Source organism: Equus caballus, chromosome 4 (assembly GCF_041296265.1).
Source record: "Equus caballus isolate H_3958 breed thoroughbred chromosome 4, TB-T2T, whole genome shotgun sequence".
NCBI classification, from domain to species: Eukaryota; Metazoa; Chordata; class Mammalia; order Perissodactyla; family Equidae; genus Equus; species Equus caballus.
The window spans coordinates 105,524,281-105,545,002 of NC_091687.1; the positions used below are offsets into that span (position 1 = coordinate 105,524,281).

At 40.0% G+C, this 20,722-nt stretch overlaps 1 long non-coding RNA gene across 1 annotated transcript in view; it reads left to right on the top strand.

Moving 5' to 3' along the window:
• The window catches only part of LOC106783111 (uncharacterized), a 41,204-nt gene extending 21,015 nt beyond the window's left edge, over window positions 1–20,189 (top strand). The window contains exon 3 of the long non-coding RNA XR_001380650.3: window positions 19,954–20,189. This is a non-coding gene — a long non-coding RNA (uncharacterized lncRNA). The remainder of the gene's footprint in view (window positions 1–19,953) is intronic.
• The last annotated feature ends 533 nt before the right edge of the window (window positions 20,190–20,722 follow it).

Here is a 20,722-nt window from a genome sequence, read left to right on the forward strand (position 1 = left end):
TTCGGTACCAATAAGGGCCCATTGAGCCCCCGGGATCACTGCATTCTTCAGGTGACCTTGGTGAGTTCGCCTGAAACCTGGACCTCCTTACTTTAAGTTGACGGTCCAAGAGTTTATATGAGCTGGGTAAGGTCTTAAGACTAGAGGTTTTGAGGGGTACTGGTACAGTTCCTAGGTGGAGAAAAACCTAGAGAGAATTCCTAAGCCTCAGGGGCTTAGAGGAGCTTGGAGTGAGCTGGGTTGGTTGTCCTTTTAATTTGGCTTTGAATTGGAAAGAATTGTGTTTATAGAGTCTGAACAAACTGCCTGATAGAGAAATGAGAGACTGACCATGTTCAGCTCCGAAGAAAAGGGACACTTGCTCCTCCCAGCCTTTACCAAAAGGCGCCCTTAGGTGACTAAGGACCTCAGTGGGAGTGTCAGAGGATCAATCCTCGAGACGTGCAGCGGTCCCATAGGGAACTCCACTCTCATTCACTGTAATTAATTACAGGCTCGTCCGGGGACGCGCACATAAGGGCTGGTCACCCCAAGCTCCGAGCTCCCACGGCTGTATTAGGCAGCCGGAGGGAAAAACCGAGGCATGTAAGAGAGTGTTTATGACCTTTCTATAGGGAGTAACACTCACAAGCAGCACAGTTCTGACCCACTACACTGTCCTTAGAAGTTGTTCAGACTTTATTAAAAAAAAAAAAACAGAGAAGCAAAAAGAAAACGGGAAAACCGTGCTTTTTAAAGCCGGCCAGCTCCCGGATGGACGACCTCCCAAGGGAACTCCAGCTGGTTTCCTGTATGGAAACAATGCTTGCAAGTATCTAACAGAATGGGAAGGATTAACTGAGAATGACTTAAGTGGCCAAAGTGGGGAACGTTCAATTTCTCAAAGCTACTATATTTGCGCACACAAGTAGAAAGAGCCGGCTGTAAAACTAAAGCAAAAGAATGGGAAGCTTATTATGATTGGCATTTAGAGGCTTCAAAAGATAATAATGATAAACTGAATTCTTTACAGGAGACTAACCATAAATTGGCAAAGACTGTATCTGAATTAAAAAAAAGGATAACACATCTGTGGACAGCTAATCTTTGACAAAGGAGCAGAGGGCCTACAATGGAGAAAAGAAAGTCTCTTCGACAAATGGTGCTGGGAAAACTGGACAGCCACATGCAAAAGATTGAAAATTGACCATTCTTTTTCACCACACACCAAAATAAACTCAAAATGGATCAAAGACCTAAAGATTAGGCCGGAAACAATAAGTCTTCTAGAAGAGAATATAGGCAGTACACTCTTTGACATCAGTTTCAAAAGAATCTTTTCAGACACTATAACTCCTCAGTTGAGGGAAACAATAGAAAGAATAAACAAATGGGACTTCATCAGACTAAAGAGCTTCTTCAAGGCAAGGGAAAACAGGATTGAAACAAAAAAACATCTCACTAATTGGGAAAAAATATTTACAAGCCACTTATCTGACAAAGGGTTAATCTCCATAATATACAAAGAACTCACATGGCTTAACAACAAAAAAACAAACAACCCGATCAAAAAATGGGCAGAGGACATGAACAGACATTTCTCAAAAGAAGATATAAATATGGCCAATAGACACATGAAAAGATGTTCATCATCGCTAATCATCAGGGAAATGCAAATCAAAACTACACTAAGATATCACCTTACACCCGTTAGATTGGCAAAAACACCCAAAACCAAGAGCGACAAATGTTGGAGAGGTTGTGGAGAAAAAGGAACCCTCATACACTGTTGGTGGGAATGCAAACTGGTACAGCCACTATGGAAAACAGTATGGAGATTTCTCAAAAAGTTAAAAATAGAAATACCCTATGACCCAGCCATCCCATTACTGAGTATCTATCCTAAGAACCTGAAATCAGAAATCCCAAGAGTCCCTTGCACCCCTATGTTCCTCGCAGCATTATTTACAGTAGCCAAGACGTGGAACCAACCTACATGCCCAGAAACTGATGACTGGATAAAGAAGATGTGGTATATATACACAATGGAATACTACTCAGCCATAAAAAAAGACAAAATTGGCCCATTTGCAGCAACGTGGATGGACCTCGAGGGTATTATGTTAAGCAAAATAAGCCAGTCAGAGAAAGACGAACTCTATATGACTCCACTCATAGGTGGAAGTTAACATATTGACAAGGAGATCTGATCGGTGGTTACCAGGGAAATGGGGGGGGGGTTGGGGGGAGGGCACAGAGGGGGAAGTGGTGTACCCACAACATGACTAACAGTAATGTACAACTGAAATCTCACAAGGTTGTAATCTATCATAACATTAATTAAAAAAAAAAAAAGGATAAGAAGTCAGAAACCGTCCCAGCCCGCTTATCCCTTCCATCTCCTCTGCAGCTGCCTTTGGAATCCGAGCTCATCTCCTTCTTCTTTTCTAAAGAGCTCTATTCCATTGACTTAAAGTAAGCGCTTACAAAAGGTTTTTCTGAATAGAACTAACCCAAATGTCTTCATCTCTCTTAGAGTTACAATGGCCATTTTCGTCTCCTTTTGAGCTTTGCAACTGGGAAACAAAGAAATCTTTAGAGTCAAAGGCTCCACCCCTGGGAGCCCCAACTTTGGGTTTCTGGGCCTGATCACCCCAGCAACCCTAAGTGGGGTGCCCTCTCTTGACAGTTGACTCATTGAGTATTTTAGTCACCTACTGAGTCAGTTATAAGGGTAGGAGACCTGTGATTTATTCTGTGAACTGTCTGCTGGGGTTGTGTGCCCAGCATAGGAACTGTTGTGTGACTCTTATCTTGATAACCCTCTGGAAGAGGCCATGAGGGCGAGGTCTGATCTCATCTCTTCTTTTCTTTGTCTGTTTTGCTCATCATCTCTTCTGTTGTCACCAAGTCGAGGTTAAGTTCAGGCTGGACCTGACCAGAACCTGGACCTTCTGTAAATCGAAAACTTGGGTTTCTCTGTGCCTTTGTGATGCAGTTGGACAGGTAGATCAACCTGGAATGTAATTTGAGTTAAAACCCAGTTTCTGAGAAATCAAGAGTTTTGGCTTAAAATAAGTGCTTACATAAATTCTAAATGTAGTAGAAATGAACCCAGTGTCTTTCAAAGTTAACGTCTTGTGAATTAATCTTTGGTAAATGAAAGCTTGTTTAAGTTTGTTGGTTTGATTGAAAATAGTCTTGTCAGAGTTGTCGGTATTTGCATACGATGCAGGCATGCAGCCTGGGTTTACTAGTCAAATAACTTCATGTTGTCTGTTAGAAATTCCTCAGCAAAATAATAGCTTTAAATGAGGACCAGTTTTGTCTAATGTCTCATGATGAGGATTTGTATGCTGCTTAATTTTAAAATGGCTTATGATGAGGATTTTGAGGCTGGTTAGTTTTAAAACTACAGATGAGATTCAGGCTCCAAGGAGTGGAATTTGTTTGCCCCTTTGTTGGGAAACATTTACATTTCTAAGGGAAACCTCTATCTGTGAAGATGCCTCCCTCTCTGTGCCAGGAAGAAGGGGGGATGGTCTTATCTCTAGAGGCTCTTGGTCAATGCCAGAGGCAAGAACTTAAGTTGGTTGCTGTCTGGCAATCTCATGTAACTGGTTTAGGGTGGTGGCTTCTGACCTTTACTTAATCCGATTTGATTCTTGTCTAAAAGTCATGGGATCACCCAACAACCAGACCCCACCTGCACTGATACCATTTTAACTTTTTTTTTTTGTTCTTTCCTTTGTCTTCGTAAAGAGATGACTCACATACCTATTCCTTAAATTTAGCCCTAACCCTCAACTCGGGGCAGCAGCAGGAGCTCTGACTGCCCGTGGGTCCTGTCCCTATGCCAGCGGGGGCAGCAGCAGCAGCTCTGCCTGCCCATGGGCTCTGTCCCCATGCCAGCGGGGTCAGCAGAAGCGGCAGCAGCAGAAGCTCTGACTGCCCATGGGTCCTGTCCCCATGCTATTCCACACTATTTTCTAAATAAAAGAGCACTACTGCCAAATCTTGAGAGTCCAAGAAATCTTTCTTTCGACTCCTCGGCTCACCGATCCCGCATCATCTCATGAGGTTTTTGTAGGTAATCTGAACATAAGTGTTGGAAACAAACGGTTTAAATAGATAAAAGTGGGTACAATAATTGTTTTATGGTCTGTATACTTGGGAAAAAAAAACACCTTCAAAATTCTTTTTGGTAACAATCTTGAGTTTGGCCAAGTTAAGTTAAGTGATAAAAATCTGAGTATCTGGGTAATTTTTCAATTGGATAGAACAAACGTTGCTAAACATCTAAGTTTATCTGCTTTTGGTTTTTATTGCAGAGATGCTAAAGTCCTTGGGTCTTTTACTATAAAGTGATGTGTTCCTAGAAATTATGAAGTGTTTAGAATGCTGATATAAAAGACAATTTGTAATTGCTTACCTTTTAGTGTTTACTAGGGTCTGTTAATGGTTAAAAGTTCTAATTAACATGTAATTAAAGCTATTGGAAATTAATAAGGAAAACAGCTCTGTATTCAAGGAAAGTCAAAATGTATGTTTTCAGTAAAAAGGGTATAAAGAATGGAAATATTTTGTTTGGTTGGTTAAGAAAGATAAATTTGTCCTAATGTACTAGAAGGGAAGAAAGAAAGCATGGGACAAATTCTGAAGGCAAAAAGAAAGTTGTAGGTTTGTGAAGGAGAAATTGTGAAAGGAGTTTTATGCCTGGTGAAGCACACTAAGATTAAAGTAAATCCAATTAAGCAAATGAGTTTTAATGTTAAAAAACAAAACTGCTAACAGAGATTAAGATCAAGAACTGGTTATACAGGACTGAATGAACTCAGGATGATTACAATTTTTTTTTACGACTTTTGTTTGAAATATTGTTTTTGATGTGTTGTTTTGTTTTCTCAGATTTAAGGAAATCTTTTCTCTTATGCTAACCATGTCTTATAGCAATCAGTGAAATTATACCTTTGTGAGCAAAACTGAAACATTTGTCTTTTTCTCCCTACCTGATCCCTCCAGAATTTGGAAACTCTTTGTGAGTGAGTATGGTTATTTCACGGCAATATAGTTATTTGCGTAAGTTCAATAAGAATCTGTTCTCCTTGTAACAGGACACATTGTTATCTTACCAAAACTTTGACTGGAATGTCATGTTTGAGAGAAAGATACAGACTCAGATATGACAATACTGCCTTTGAGGAATAAGGTTGACTTTCTGGAAATAAAGCCACTTGGAAATATGGGCCTGGTACCTTGCTTTACAGAGAGAGATTCCAGCAATCTTACCTGGTAAGTAAGGAAGCTTGCTTATCTGGCAGGTGCAATGAACCTCAAAATATTCTGGGGAATCTCAAGAAAGGAGAGAAAGTCACCCAAATCTAAGGTATTGCAGGCAAGGCCTCATGGCACAAATCCTTGGCTTGGCTTTTCTGGCCTCAAGAAGTCTTTAAAGTTCAATCTGAGATTCCTCATAAAAAATTCCAGCAAAGCAGATTTAAGAGCCTATATGATCAATTGCTATTCTTGCTGCACTTATGTAAATAATCGGGCCAAGTTTCTTGAAACTAAACTTATTTTGGCAAACCAATTAGTCTTAACTTGACTATCTTTGGTAAAAATGAGGGTGATTTTAGAGAGAAGAATTGTTTCAGTGAAAAATTATAATACGCATTTGTGGATATTAGATCCTGGTTCTGTTAATTGTCTTTGAGGCTTTTTCTACCTGTGAGCTGGACTGGATCCTGAATTCTTCTACTGAAATATCTGGTTACAAACCTCCAAACTAATGTTTTCAATTTTTACCTCATTTTCATTTGGAATCATTGAGAATTGAACATGCTCTTTTTCCTGAAACCTTGCAAACTGAAGCTGAACAACTTGATAGAAACTTAAGAGAGATTCCTATCTGTTGCTGTGTGAGCTGTAAGCCGCTCAAAAAGATACCTGAATGAGCGATGACATCATCAGAGACCTTTCACGCTGCAAAAAGATGCTTTGACTCTGACATCTAGAAGTCTTCTTGACTGCCTGCCCCCTGGACGCAGGAACTAGTTTATAATTTGCTCCAACCATTAACCTCGCTACCTTGCTTCCAACATTGTGTAGGGGAGGAGGACATTTCCTCTCCCCAAATGGGGGTTCCTCTGGCTGGAGAACGAATTAAATTCACATGAGACAGAATAGCAAGAGAAAATTAAACAAAGCTTTATGAGGAACCATGGCCCGGGGCCTTTCTTCCCGAAGGAAGAAAGGGCACCGAAGAAGTGGGGTGCACAGAGTGGTTATATAGCCCCCAAACGGGGTGTTTCACATATGATTGAAAAGTCCCTTTTACAATAGTCACGAGGCTGCTCTGTCAGCACAGCGCTTGATGGAAACGTCAGATAGGTCTGCTGTCTCAGTGAACGCTGCGGGGTGGCAGGTGTGTTGCCTCGGGCTGTGGGGGGGTCACAGATGAGCGCTGCAATAGGTTCCCAGCCTAAAGAAAGATGCTTAATCTTTACAGAAATGCCAAAGTTGGGAGGGGGAGGGAAGTCAGTTACAGGAGGTTACCTGACAAGCACAATAAAATGCAGATTTAAGTCCTTGCCTTTGGTATTGATTAAGAGTTTTTAGAGAGAAGGTCATCTCCTTTATTCTTCCTGGTACAGAGAGGGAGGCACCTTTTACAAATAGAGATTTACCTTACAAATGTAAACATGTCCTAACAAAGGGCACGTTCCATTCCTCCTTCCCTGTCCCAGTTTATCAAAAGCAATGAGCCTCAAATAATCCTGATACCAAAGAGACATATCTTGGGGTGGCCAATTCCAGGTCCCCACAATTGCAAGGGGAAAAAATCACGACTGCATTCTATTGTTTAATTTGGTTTACAAATGAGTCTTACTTAAATGATAAGTGAGGATGTTACACTATCTAGCCTCAAGAATGCCTGCTACTTTCTGTTAACTCTGCTAACCCAGTAAAAGATTTCCTTCTACAGGCTCAAGAAATTGCCACGGAACAAGAGAAACAGATATGGCAGTCAAAAGGGGGAATTTTTGACACCCCCTCACAGATGTGGTTCAGGCCCAATAAGAAACCCACTCCATGGGTCACAAGGCCGCTTTCCCTTCCTAAGGGACCCTTTGAGGTATGACAATTGGACTTTGTCCAAATGCCACCATCTCAAGGATAAACATATCTTGTAATGATCTGTATGTTCTCACATTGTTTTGAGGCCTTTCCTTGCAGAAGGGCAACAGCTTTAACAGTAGGTAAATTACTATTAGAATAATTCCTATTTGAGGAATTCCTCGCGAGTTACGCAGTGACTGGGGAACTCAAATCTGTTTGTAATGTTTGGCCAATATTGCAGCATTTTCACTGTGCTTACCATCCTCGATCCTCAAGACTGGTAAAAATAATGGCACAACTAGAACTTAATTGGCAAGCTTTCAGAAGCAGTTACTCTCTCACGGCCAAAAGCTCTTGTGCTAGTGCTCCTTAATCTTAGATCTATACTTTTTGTAAACATCGGCTGTCTCATCTTGAAATAACAATAAAACAGCCTATGGAATTAGATGAAGAAATATATGAACGAGCTTTCCTTAAGGGATATATTACATTGTTGTCACGGTCTTATTGAGGTACTTAAAGTAAAATGAAAGATTGGTAGCTGATTCTTTCACAGAGCTCCCAGAACTTAAGGATCTTGGACTGTAACCTGAAGAATTTATTTATTGAAAGAGACATCAAATAAGACTGTTTGCAGCCCTCTTGAAAAGGACCAAACCAGGAGGAGAAGAAGACGACATCTGTTGCAGACAGCTGTCCCAAGACTCCGGACCAGGCCTGTATTCCCAACCTTGTATCTCCTCATTTAAACATTTGTTATGCTTAAACTGTGTACCTATTTTATAATTTGTTTGGAATATTATTATACTTAAAGAAAGTGATTAATTTGGAACAGACTGGTCTTGAAGGCCAGGAATTTATCGAGTGACTCCTAATGGAACTCAATGGTTATGTGGAACAAATCTTTGGCCTTGGCTACTGCCTGGATAGCTAAAACACTGCACCCTGAGTTTCCTTTAAAAGCAGGGAAGGAGTCAGGCTGAGTTAAAACCTCTTGCCAATCTCCCTCTCTTTAAGGCCAGATGGGCTTGTTCAGTGTTCCACTGGTATGGCTGTATTTGCAGCTATATGTGCTTCTTCTTTGGCGCTAAAAGAAGTCATTATTACATATGGAAGGTCTGACTAAATTTACTCAAGAAGCCCTTAATGATAGTGAAGCAGGAATAGTCTCATTAAATACTGAAATGCCTTTAATGAGAAGGGCTGTCCTTCAAAACAGAATGGCTTTAGATATTCTTACTGCATCCCAAGGTGGTACATATACAGTCATTCAGACTGGATGCTGTGCTTTTATACCTGATGAGTCTTCCAATGTGTCATCTCTGCTAAAGCACATGAAGAAGCAAGTGGATGCCTTAAGTGATCCTACACCCAGTTTGATTTTCTTGATTGGTTCCCTTTTCAGTATCAGTTCCCTTTTCGATCCAGAATGGAATTCTTATTTCTATTATTTATTGGAATCCTTGTGCTGGTCATAGTATTCAAACTAATTGTTGTTTTCTTTACTCAGTGTTGTAAGAGTAGCATACAAACTGGAGTAATGATTGCTCGACGGCTTGAGATGGTTGATCTGTCTTATAACCCTGGACAAATTTCCTTTTCTAATAGGGACTATGACTAAGAATTCATTTCAGACTAATCCTTTTAAAATTCTGCGTTATCGTTACTGTTCTTGTTCTATAATCATATACAATGTAAATGTGAAGTGTCATAAAAAAGCAGATATACAATGTGATGAGGATTTTTAGGCTGCTTAATTTTAAAACGGTTTATGATGAGGATTTTAGGCTGGTTAATTTTAAAAAACTGAAGATGAGAAGCAAGCTCTGAGGACTGGAATTTGCTTGCTCTTTGAGAGATATTTGCATTTGTGAAGGAAGGGGGGATGACCTTGTAGGGACCTGAAATTGGCCACCCCAGGATATGTCTCTTTGGCATTGGGATTGTTTGGGGCTGATTGCTTTCCATAAACTGGGACAGGGAAGGGGGCTCTGGGGAATGGAACTTGCCCTTGTTGGGACACATTTACATTTGTAAGGTAAATCTCTATCTGTAAAAGGTGCCTCCCTCTCTGTACCAGGAAGAAGAGGAGAGATGACCTTGTCCCTAGAAGCTCTTAATGGGGAAGGCAAGAACTTAAGTTGGTTGCTGTCTGGCAATCTCATGTAACTGGTTTAGGGTGGTGGCATCTAACCTTTCTAACCTTTACTTAATCCGATTTGATTCTTGTCTAAAAGTCCTGGGATCACCCAATGACCAGACCCCACCTGCACTGATACCATTTTAACTTTTTTCCATGTTCTTTCCTTTGTCTTCGTAAAGAGATGACTCACATACCTATGCCTTAAATTTAGCCCTAACCCTCAACTCGGGGCAGCAGCAGGAGCTCTGACTGCCCGTGGGTCCTGTCCCCACGCACCAGCTCTGCCTGCCCATGGGTCCTGTCCCCATGCCAGCGGGGGCAGCAGCAGCTGCTCTGCCTGCCCATGGGCCCTGTCCCCGAGCCCTGTCCCCATGCCAGCGGGGTCAGCAGAAGCTGCGGCAGCAGAAGCTCTGACTGCCCATGGGTCCTGTCCCCATGCTACACTATTCTCTAAATAAAAGAGCACTACTGCCAGATCTTAAGAGTCTAAGAAATCTTTCTTTGGACTCCTCGGCTCACCGACCCTGCATCACAATGTTTGTGCAACAATCTAAAATTAATTGGAAATTACATGACTTATGAAATGCTTCCTCTGTTAATATATATATAACTCTATGCTTGTCCACTATTTCCCCCAACGTGGACGACTAGGCAAATAAATGAAATAAAAGCCTAGCACCAAGGGACATGATGGACCCAGGGCAGGCAGCAACCACCCTGGCGCCGAGGGACAATATTTTGATCATCAATGCTTTCTATCGAAAGATTAGAGATCAAAAGGGGTAAATGACAAATAAAAATGGCAAGCAATAGGATATATTGGAGTATATGAGGAAGCCATTTGGTATAAACCTAATTCGGCCTGGCTTTCTTTTTCAAAAGGGCCTGACTGTGGCTATTGAGCACGCATTGCATATCTGCTTAGACATTTCCTGTGGCCAGAACAAAGGCCCTTGAGATAAAGGTGCAACTTCCCCCTACATTAGCATTTCCTTAGGGATAAGCATTTTTCCTTAGGCTAGGAACTGACTGCTGCACTCACCTTTGACCACCCAGCTCACCTGTGACCACTCAGCTGGAGACAACAGACTGCCACCCTGCTGTGTTCACTGAGACAGAAGACCTACCTGCTATTTCCATCAATCGCTGTGCCGACAGAGCAGTCTTGTGACTGTTGTGGAAGGGACAATTCAATCATATGGGAAACACCCTCTTTGAGGGTATATAACCACCCTTATGCCCCCACTTCTTTGGAGTGCTCTGTTCCTTTGTGGAAAGACTCTCCCGGGTTATAATCCTAAAATTTAAGCTCAGAATAAACTCACCCAAATTTTCATTTATAGATTGGTTATGGATTATTTTCGTCGACACATTTAATGCAATTATTCATATAGTTGGATTTAGATCTGTCATTTTCTTATTAGTTTTCTGTTTTTCCTCTGTTTTTCGTTTCTCTATTTTCCCTTCTGGGTTATTTGAACCTATTTTAGTAATTTATCTTAATTTATTTAATATAATTTATACTCTATCTCTATATTTTGTGGTTGCTTTGGAGACTACAAAATACATGTTTAGTTTTTTTTTTTTTACATTTTAAAAAAGCAGCTGTATTGGGATTTAATTACTATCCCATACAATTCCCCCATTTAAAGTGTACAATTCAGTGGATTTTAGTATATTCACGCTCCTTCCTTTTTTCTTTCCTTTTTAATTAATAGACTTTATTTTTTTGAAAAGTTTTAGATTTACAGAAAAGTGAGTAGTGAATACGGAGAGTTGGCATAACTCCCTCACCTTTCCCCAACTTCCCATATTACTAGCATTTTGCATTAGTGTGGTACATTTGTTACAATTGATGAGCCAATATTCATACATTATTATTAACTAAAGTCCATCATTTACATTGAGGTTTGCGTTTTGTGTCGGATATTTTATGGGTTTTGACAAATGTATAATAGCATGCATCCACTGCTACAGTAGATACGGATATCTAAACAAAGGGAATGTAGGGTAGAAACAGCAAGATTAAACCACCTGTGATAGAGAGTTCTCTGTTCACTCCTTTTCCTGTGCACACATGAAGACTATTCCCTGGCACTTTTGCAGCTAATGTAGGGACGTGTCACCAAGCCTGGCCAGTGAAATGTGGATGGAAATGTTATGGGCAGATCCCATATGATCCTTAAGCCCTCTCTTCACCTCAAAGGAGACCTGGTGACCCTTATTGGAATTGGCAATTGGAAGATGGAAAGAGCCTGAATCCCTGAGTCGCTGAATGGAGGGGAGCCACCCAGCCCAAAATAGACTATAGTGTGAGCAGGAGATAAACTTCTATAGTGTTAAACCTTTGAGATTTTAGGGTTGTTACAGCAGCTAGTGTTTAATTACCCTAAATAGTATACCTCGAGTCAGTTTGTTACATGCAGGAAACCCAGTTTAGCGCTAAATAAAAGCACCCCTTCTTATGGAGAAAAGCAGGAGGGTTGCCTAGAGGCAAGAGGAAGATCTTTCTCTAGATGTAATTTGGAGTTCAAGTTAGAACAATCTCAAGACTCCAAAATGTCACTCTATAAATATGGTCATCATCATTTTGGTGTCCATTACAAATACCTACATCTAGATTATCATTATTCAGGAAAAAGAACTGAATTCTCAACACTTGCTAAAATTTTTAAATATCTCCCAAATTTTATACAGGTGATCAGGTTAACTATTTTTGCTATCCTATCAAATAGAAGGCTTTTTATTCGGGATCCAGCATTCAAAATAAGCAATTTTCTGTTCTCCTCTCCACCCTTTGGTCTAAAAGTAGCGTAATTCTTAGAGAGAGAGCTGTGGGAACCTTTCATTCAGAACAGGTAGATGTGATGGAATTAGATCTTAGAAGGATTTGAGCCACCTGATGTCAGGGGCTCATGTGATTTTCCGTTTATGGAAGGCTTGGAGAGCAATGCCAGGTTTTATGGGTGCCTCTGAGACACCCAGGAGAGACACCTCGATAGTGCTACCAAACTAGACTGGGCCAGCCATTTGTGGCTGTCAGTACTCACTTCTTGATGTCTACAATGGCTGAGTCAGGAGTCAGTCAGTACCTCAGAGGTGTTGCTTAAGCTCAGCTCAGTCCATTCACATAAATTGCCCATCCTTCTGCCCTTGGAAATTTTTTCTATTTTCTATTTTTCTTCCCCAATACATCTAATGAATCCTACAGTACCTCTATATTGCCATATTTTTCATATCAACCACATGGTTTGATTCAAGTCGTTTCTCTTTGTTCTTTTCCTGCTGACATACTCACTACAATCATTTTTTTCTCTCTTTTGAGATTTTGCTTTCAAAGTTTTTTGGTTATTAAATTACTTTCGTCTCTCCACTCCAGCACTTGGGGAATAGTGCTATTCTTTTATCTGGATTTGAAATACCTCCGGAGACCCCAATCTTTCCTTTTTATTGATTGGTTTTCTTGGCTAATAATTTTCCAAATGTAAGATCTTACTCATTGCTTGCTGTCTTCAGGTAGCTGATCTTGAGATCCAGTATTTAGCTGGAGGGGGGCAAAGGAATATGGAATTAGTCATGAAGACAATAAATAACTAGAGAAAATGATATTCAGTAAGTGAAGTTCCTTCTTTGAAGTTTGAAATTTAAGCAGTAGAGACAGAGATACTGAGAAATTGCAGTTAGCATATTTGCTATAATGTAAAGGGCCTGTTCCATTTTAGACAATAGACCAGTATGGTTGTTCAGCACGGGATGCGTAAGTGTGTCAGGGGACTAGGTAGTAAGTACCAGAGCAATGGAGACTTGGACCTGAGCTATAAATATTTCCTTATCTACTCCTAGATAAAGTTTTCACCACTGTGTTACTGAGAACATATGCTATAATCACATGTCATTTCTGGTTGTTTAAAAAACTATTCATTATTAATTCTAAAATCTCTGTTTAGTAATTCTCAACCAATAATTTTGACCTGTTTTTTAAGACAATCCCAAGTTTGAAAGTCAAGTTAAAAAGGAGATGACCGTGAACTGAATACTCTATAATTTTTCTGAGTGGCTGTCCCGTTTCATGTTCTCAACAATGTATGAATTATCCAGTTTCTCCGCATCCTCATCAGAATTTGATGTGGTCCCTATTTTTTATTTTAGCCATTTTAATTTTTTAAATTTTTTTACTTTTTACATTGGCACCTGAGGTAACAACTGTTGCCAATCTTTTTTTTTTCCTGCTTTATTTTCTCCCCAAATTCCCCCAGTACATAGTTGTATATTTTAGTTGTGGGTCCTTCTAGTTGTGGCACATGGGACACTGCCTCAGCATGGCCTGATGAGTGGTGCCATGTCTGCGCCCAGGATCCAAACTGGTGAAACCCTGGGCTGCCACAGCAGAGTGCACGAACTTAACCACTCAGCCACGGGGCCGGCCCCTATTTTAGCTATTTGAATATGTGTGTAGTGATATCTCACTGTGGTTTGGATTTGCATTTCCCTGATGGCTAGTGATGTTGAACATCTTTTCAAATCCTTATTTTCCATCGTGTATTCTCCTCAGTGAAATAGCTCTTCATGTCTTTTTCCCATTTCTAATTGGATTGTTTGTTCTTTAATGTTGAGTTTTGAGATTTGTTCTTTTCCAGTCTGATATTCACTGTCATTACTTTGGCATAAAGGACAGGTATGTGCTAGGTTAAGAAACCTGCCCAAATCTGTATGATTCTCTCTTTTTAATCCTGATTTCATAAATATGAAGAATGTCATGCACTCACTGGGCTTCCCATGTTGCTCTTATGGCTGAGATCTCCCCTTTCTCTATTAAAACGGGACACTGTAACATCCTTATTTATAAGACACTGCGCAATAATGAAAGGTGTAGAAAGAGAAATTCTAAACTATTAACAGTTTTTACTAGGGAAAAAGGTGTAAAAGTGGAGAAAGGAAGGAGATTGTTAATTGTCTTCTATACAAATATGTTTTCTTCAGTTAAATCAAGTGTGCAAGATTTTTGAAATTAAAAAATCCAAGGAAAGAGACCTGCACGAGGACCTATCTAAAATTCTAACTGCAGAAAATTCAAAAGTCTGATTGTTCCAGAACGGACTGAACTGACTTGCAATGTTATTTACAATGTAAGAGTGTAATGTGTCCCATCTTGTTGCCAACATTATTTTTTCGTTCCTCTTATATACATGATATGTAATCCCACCTTAATTTTGTTTTAATTTGCATTTATTTAATTACTTTTGAGGCTATAGACTTTTTTAACATTGAAAAATTTATTCAGATATTTGTGGATTCATATGCAGTTATAAGAAATAATACAGAGAGGTCCCATGTTTTGCTTGTACTCATTTGTGTGTGTGTATTAAGTTGTATGAGGCTGTAGACTTTTCTATGCATTCATTTGTTTTTCCTCCTCTTAACTGTTTCCTCATTTCTTATTTGATAATTGACTGGTGGATCCTAGAAAATGATCTCACACACTTCGACAAGTTTCATATCCCATCACATAATCCAGTGATGCTTTTCATATATTTCTTATTCGGTAGCTTGACTTATTAGATTTTTTAAAGTGTATATATTCAAATTCACTCATTTTTGTCTTTGATGGAATTGTATACTTCTTCAATATTTAGAATTTATATATACAGTGGGTAGCAGATACAAATTTATTTTCTTGCAGTAAACGCTTCCACTGTGTAAAATGATGGTGGAATATACTGTTAGCTGTAGATCTAAAGTCATTCTCCTTATTCTAGAATCCAGTTGTATTACTTGGACAACCTTTGTTCTGTCAAACGAAATTCACTTTACACCCTTCACTAACAGTGTTCATGAGCCTTCAAAGCCACTGGAGCTCCTTGCTCTCGATGAGTGTCTGGAGGCTCATCGACTTCCTCAGTGGTTCTTGGAGTTCCTCCAGGGCTCTCCCTTCTCTTACTGCCAGTGAGTGTGTCAGTGTTAGCTCCACGTCGCCACTGTTGTAGCCAGTGGCTATTTCTCCTAAAGCTGCTACCTGGTCCTCAAAGTTGGGGGCATGTTTTTTTCTCAAGTGATTAGTTTCCAGCCTAATGAAGGTCTGATTTCTGAGTTTGCAATGTCTTTTACTGGGATGCTAAAATGATATTCCCAAGGGACCAGAAAGGTGAGCACCTGAAGGACACCACCACACGTCCACCACGTGTAAATGACAGCCCAGACTCTGGATGTCTTTTCCAAGCTTTCAGAAGGAAAGAAATCATGATTAGGCATGGATGCAGCTACTTTTGTAAGATTCTCTTTAGCTTCCTAAACCATCCATACCAGATGAGTCCCTCTGTTCTCCGTGAGTAAAGAGAATTTTTCCCTACATGGCCTCACAAGAATCTTGCCCCAAGCTTTAGGCCATCCTAAACCAACTTTAAACATCTCCATTTTCCCTGGAGTTCTTTCTGGCTCTGTGGTTAGGAAGTCCTAACCCACAAGGAAGCCAGCTATGGTGGAAAGGCCTTGAGTTTTAGAGTGAGAAAGACCTGGGTTTGGATATTGGCTCTGCTGTCTGCCATCTTTGTGACACCAGGCAAGTTATTCAGACACTTGGAACCTTAGTTTCCATATCTGAAGGGTTGCTATAATAATTAAGTGAGATAACATAAATAAAGTATTTTTACCACAGAATCTGGCATTCATTCCTCCTGGCCTTGTCCTGTTCCTACACCCTTGATCTCAGATTGGCTAGTATGCTGATAGGCGCCTCTTTCACCCTACCTGGAAGTCTCCCTGGCTCTCTTCTCTTGAGTCTTACTTTCTCTCTTAGCCTGAATCTCTTGTTATTATTTCCCTGCAAAGGATTCATCATAAAGTCAGCATAGTAGGCGAAAATCATACACAGTCAGAATTACCTTGAGCATCTCTTTACTTGCTCCTAAAGTACAGTATACATGATTTTATACAACTCAGTACAGTAATTCTTATACACACTGTTTCAGAACCACTGACTTAGACCAAAGGAAGGAAGAAAATCAAAGTCCGTTTACAGTTGTCTACACATTCAAACCATTCTGCCTCTAAGATAATCATCAAATCTCTGGAGGTAGTGAAGCAATGAATGGAGGAATTGAAAGTGTTAATGCTTGCCTACTGGTCCTCTACATTGCACGTTAATATTTAACCTCAATAACCTTAACACGGTCAACAGACTTGTTTAGTGAGAGAATTATTGCAGTCAGCACTTACTAGAGGCACCCAGGATGTGCCTTGAGAAGGATCTGCCACATGGGGGTGCTGTGACGACTAACAGCTGCAATGTTTGTGCTTATTCACGCAGTCCTCGGCAGATAGTAAGCATTCAACATAAGTCAGCGATTGTTTTTATCATCTTTTTCAAAAGGAGCAGATAAAGGATCTAAGATCCCAGAACCAGATGTAGAACTGTCTTTCTCATTTCACTGAGAAGCGTCATAAATGCTTAAATGAAAATATATGACCAGTTCTTTTTAAATATCTGGTTAGGAGAAACCCAAGATTCTGAAAAATCACACACACACACACACACACACGCACACACACAAACACACACACAAGGAGGAGGAACCTTACTTAGAATTACCTTTAATATTCTAATGTTTTATTTTTACTTTTTCTTTCCAGGGTCTGGCTAAGCCAGGATCTGTCTAAGTTAGTAGGATTCACTGTTCTTATTTCTGGTAGGGTGCTAGAACAAGGAAGTAGGTGTATGTCAACCTCCAAAGAGAAAACACACCCTACACTGCAGCTAAAATTGTAACGTTACATGTGTCAGGTTTGAACTCTGATTTGAGTCCCTATTTACTGGCAAACACTGAAGTTTTCTCTTTAATAAGTAGGAAGCAGATCTTGTTTTCCAAACAGGAATGAATGGAGGAATCTGTAGTGAATCTAGGAATTTCGGGAAAATGTGGCAGTCTGGTCCCCAACTGCATATTAACAGATCCCTGTCATAGTCTTTTGTTTGTGAACCACTTTAGCCATGCCTACCTGCCATATGGGGCAAAATGCATCACCTGGGAATCAAATTACCCTTTCCTTCTAAAGATCTGGGACTTGTAGTCTTACATTGAGGAAACTTTTGCATGAATTGTAGTGAACATAGGAAAAAATATATATTAGTTCAGGGCTCTCTACATGTAAGAATTGGAGAAAATGTAGCAGTAATACAGATAAAGAGTTCCAGAAATAACTCTCCCAGAGGCATATAAGAATTTATAAAATGTGGATTTGGAGGAGCTGGTCATATGGAAGCCTTGGGAACCCACTGTTTCCTCATCGTCTTGTCAAAATTAAACTTTTGTGATTCCAGTTACACTTTGCTTTGGTAGTGGTGAAAATTTCTATTTCTTTGCGAACGAAACTTGGAGAAATCCACAGCATCAAAGTGTCACTTTGGAAGTGACAGAGAGAGTGCCTTTGGGACTTGCAGCACCCCAGACATGGGCAAGAGTTCCCTCTGGTAAATCTCAGAGCAGCCTCTCTGTGCCAGTGCTGAGAAATCCCACAAGTGTACCAATTTGGTACGTGCTTTTTGCTGTGAAAATGTCAATGAACCAAAAGCATCCCAGAGATGATAGCAAAACACATCGAAACCCAGGCTGAAGTCTGAGTCACAGTTTCTTTCATGAAGTCTTCAAGAAATGTGAGAAATTAAAAAAAAAACACAAAAAACTCAGAGAGGGGAGGGCCTTTCTAAGCAAGACAGCAAACCGAAAAGTCATAAAAGACTGAAAATGCTGATTACATAAAAATTAAAAATTTCTGTTTGGCAAGATGCCAAATGGGAGATGTCACACTAGGAAAAGCACATATATTATATGAAAAACAACTGTCTAATTTGTGTACTATATAAAGATTTCATGCAACGCAACAAGAAAGTATCAACAACTCAACAGAAAAATGATTTTTAAAATGTGAACAGTTCACAGAAAAGGAAATGCACGAGGCTTTTAAGCTTAAGATGTTTAACGTTACTCATAAGAAGAGAAAAACAAAGTAAAACTAAATGAGATCCCACTTTTTACTTACCAAGTTGGCAAAGATCAAAAAAGTTCATAATATACTGGGCTGCAAGCGTGGAAAGAAACAGATACTGTTGTACATCGTTGGTGAGAGTTTATCATACGACCTCTGCGAAGAACAATTTATTGATATACTTCAACATTTTAAGTGTACATACGTCTTGACCCAGCAATTCCATTTCTAGAAATTTTTCCAACAGATTTTGTACCTATGCACCGAGAAGTATGTTGCAGGATATTTGTTGCAATATCACTTATAACAGCAATATTATCTAATTAGATTAGAAATAATCTAAGTGTCTCTCAATAGGATATTAGTGTCAAGTAAGGAATTATGAAGGGTCTGAGGTTTTACCCTACTGCAAGTTCACAGTTAGCCTGCCATGGTTTCCACAGATGCTGGAGAAGACAGGAGATGCCTGGGTCAGAGACAAAGGGCTTTACTGCTCACAGAGCCAGGGAGCATGAGCTTCATGTTCCCATCAATTTGCCCATGGGGGTGATGTAGTAGGGCCCGGGTGACCACCTCACACACAATGAACCTGCATCACAGCCAAGGAACAGTGAGCTTAGGAAACTCCCAACCTAGGGTTGCCAGATTTAGCAAGTAAAAATACAGATGTCCTGTTAAATTTGAATTTCAGATAAATAAAAAATAGTTTTTAGTATAAGCATTACATAGGTTACACTTGTACTAAAAATTACTTGTTGCTTATCTGAAATTCAAATTTTACTAGACATCCCCTATTTTACCTGTCAATCCTATCTCAGTCTTATAAGGGGGATGTTAGCAGACTTGTCCAACCTCTCACCTAGAGGAAGACAATATCTTTATTTTCCTGGTCAGGAAACAAATCTGCCTTCTCCCCCAGAGGGAGACACTACCTCTGTCCTCCCAGGTTGTTTGCCATACAAATATCCTTGAAAAGCTAGTCCAGGACGAAAGCTGCCACAAGACATGCAGAAACGCCATTGAGAATTGCCCACCAAAAGTTTGGATAAACTCTGGAGTAAAAACAAACGGTAACATCTACCTCATGTACTTGATGTAAAGATCAAATTAGACGATTGTGTAAAGTGACCCCAAAATAGTAATCACTAGTTCAGTGTTGGTTTCCTTACCTATGTGGTAATTGCTGTTTTTAATTTTTTCAAGCCTCTTTTGTCAAGCTTCTAAGAATTCATTCAGCTTGCCAACCTCTCTACTCTTCTTCTGCATCTAAGCTCTACTCCCCACATTACCACGTTTTCAGATCCAGCAGCAATGGCCTACGTGTACTTTTCTGCATATCTCATGCTGAGCACACCTCTGGGACTCTGCCTTGCTGTTCACTCTGATTGGAATGACTATCTCCCATTCCCAGGACATCTGATAACATCTATTTTTCCTTCAGGACTTAGCTACCATGTCACCTTCTCCAGGAAGCCTTCCCTGAAACTCCCAGGACACAGAAAAATTTTCTTTCCTATACGCTACTTACTATGGCTACTTTCATTTTTATATCTGTTATGGGTTGAATTATGTCCCCCCAAAAAGATGTGTTGAAGTCCTAACCCCGGATGTCTGTGTATGTGACTTATTTAGAAATAAGGTCCTTGCAGATGTGATTAAGATGTAAATTAAAATGAGGTCATACTGGAGTAGGGTGGGCCCCTAATCCATGTGTCTGGTTTCCTTATAAGAAGAGAAGAGATGCAGACACAGAGAGGACACTGTGTGATGACGGAGGCAGAGATTAGAGTGATGTGTCTACAAGCCGAGGAGTGCCAAGGATTGCCAGCGGACACCAGAAGCTAGGATGGAGCAAGGAAGGACGCTCCCCTGGTGCCTCAGAGGGAGCATGGCCCTACTGACACTTTGATTTTGGACTTGTAGCCTCCAGAACCATGGGAGAATAAATTTCTGTTTTTTGAGCCACCTAGTTTGTTGTATTTTGCTATGGCAGCCTTGGGAAACAAATACAACATCCCATAATTACACATTATGCTTGAGTTGAAATTATTTGCTTTCTTGCCATCTCCTACCCCCAATAGCTCCGTAAAGAAAGAAACTTTGTCTTATTCTACTCGTTAACCCCAGTACAACATCTGGCACATGTAGGCACTCATAAATGATTGTTAAACTTAAATGCTATAGTGTCAATGATCATTGATGACTTTTCCCAAACCCAAAGTTGTTAATCAGTTTATACTTGACAGTGAAAAGACAATTTTGCATATTATTGAACATTCCAAATTGTAATGTCTTCTCAGTGAAAAATCTATAAGCATCTTCAGACATCTCTGATTTGCAGGCCCTTTGTCTTATCTCATTTAGTTAACAATTTCACATGAGCATTTGGTTTAAAGGCCACAAAGGAGGTAGCACAGCAGAGTGGTCAAGAGCTTGGACTGTGAAGTCAAAGGAACTTGCATTTGAATCCTGACTTCACCTTTTTTTTAGTCCTCTGACTTT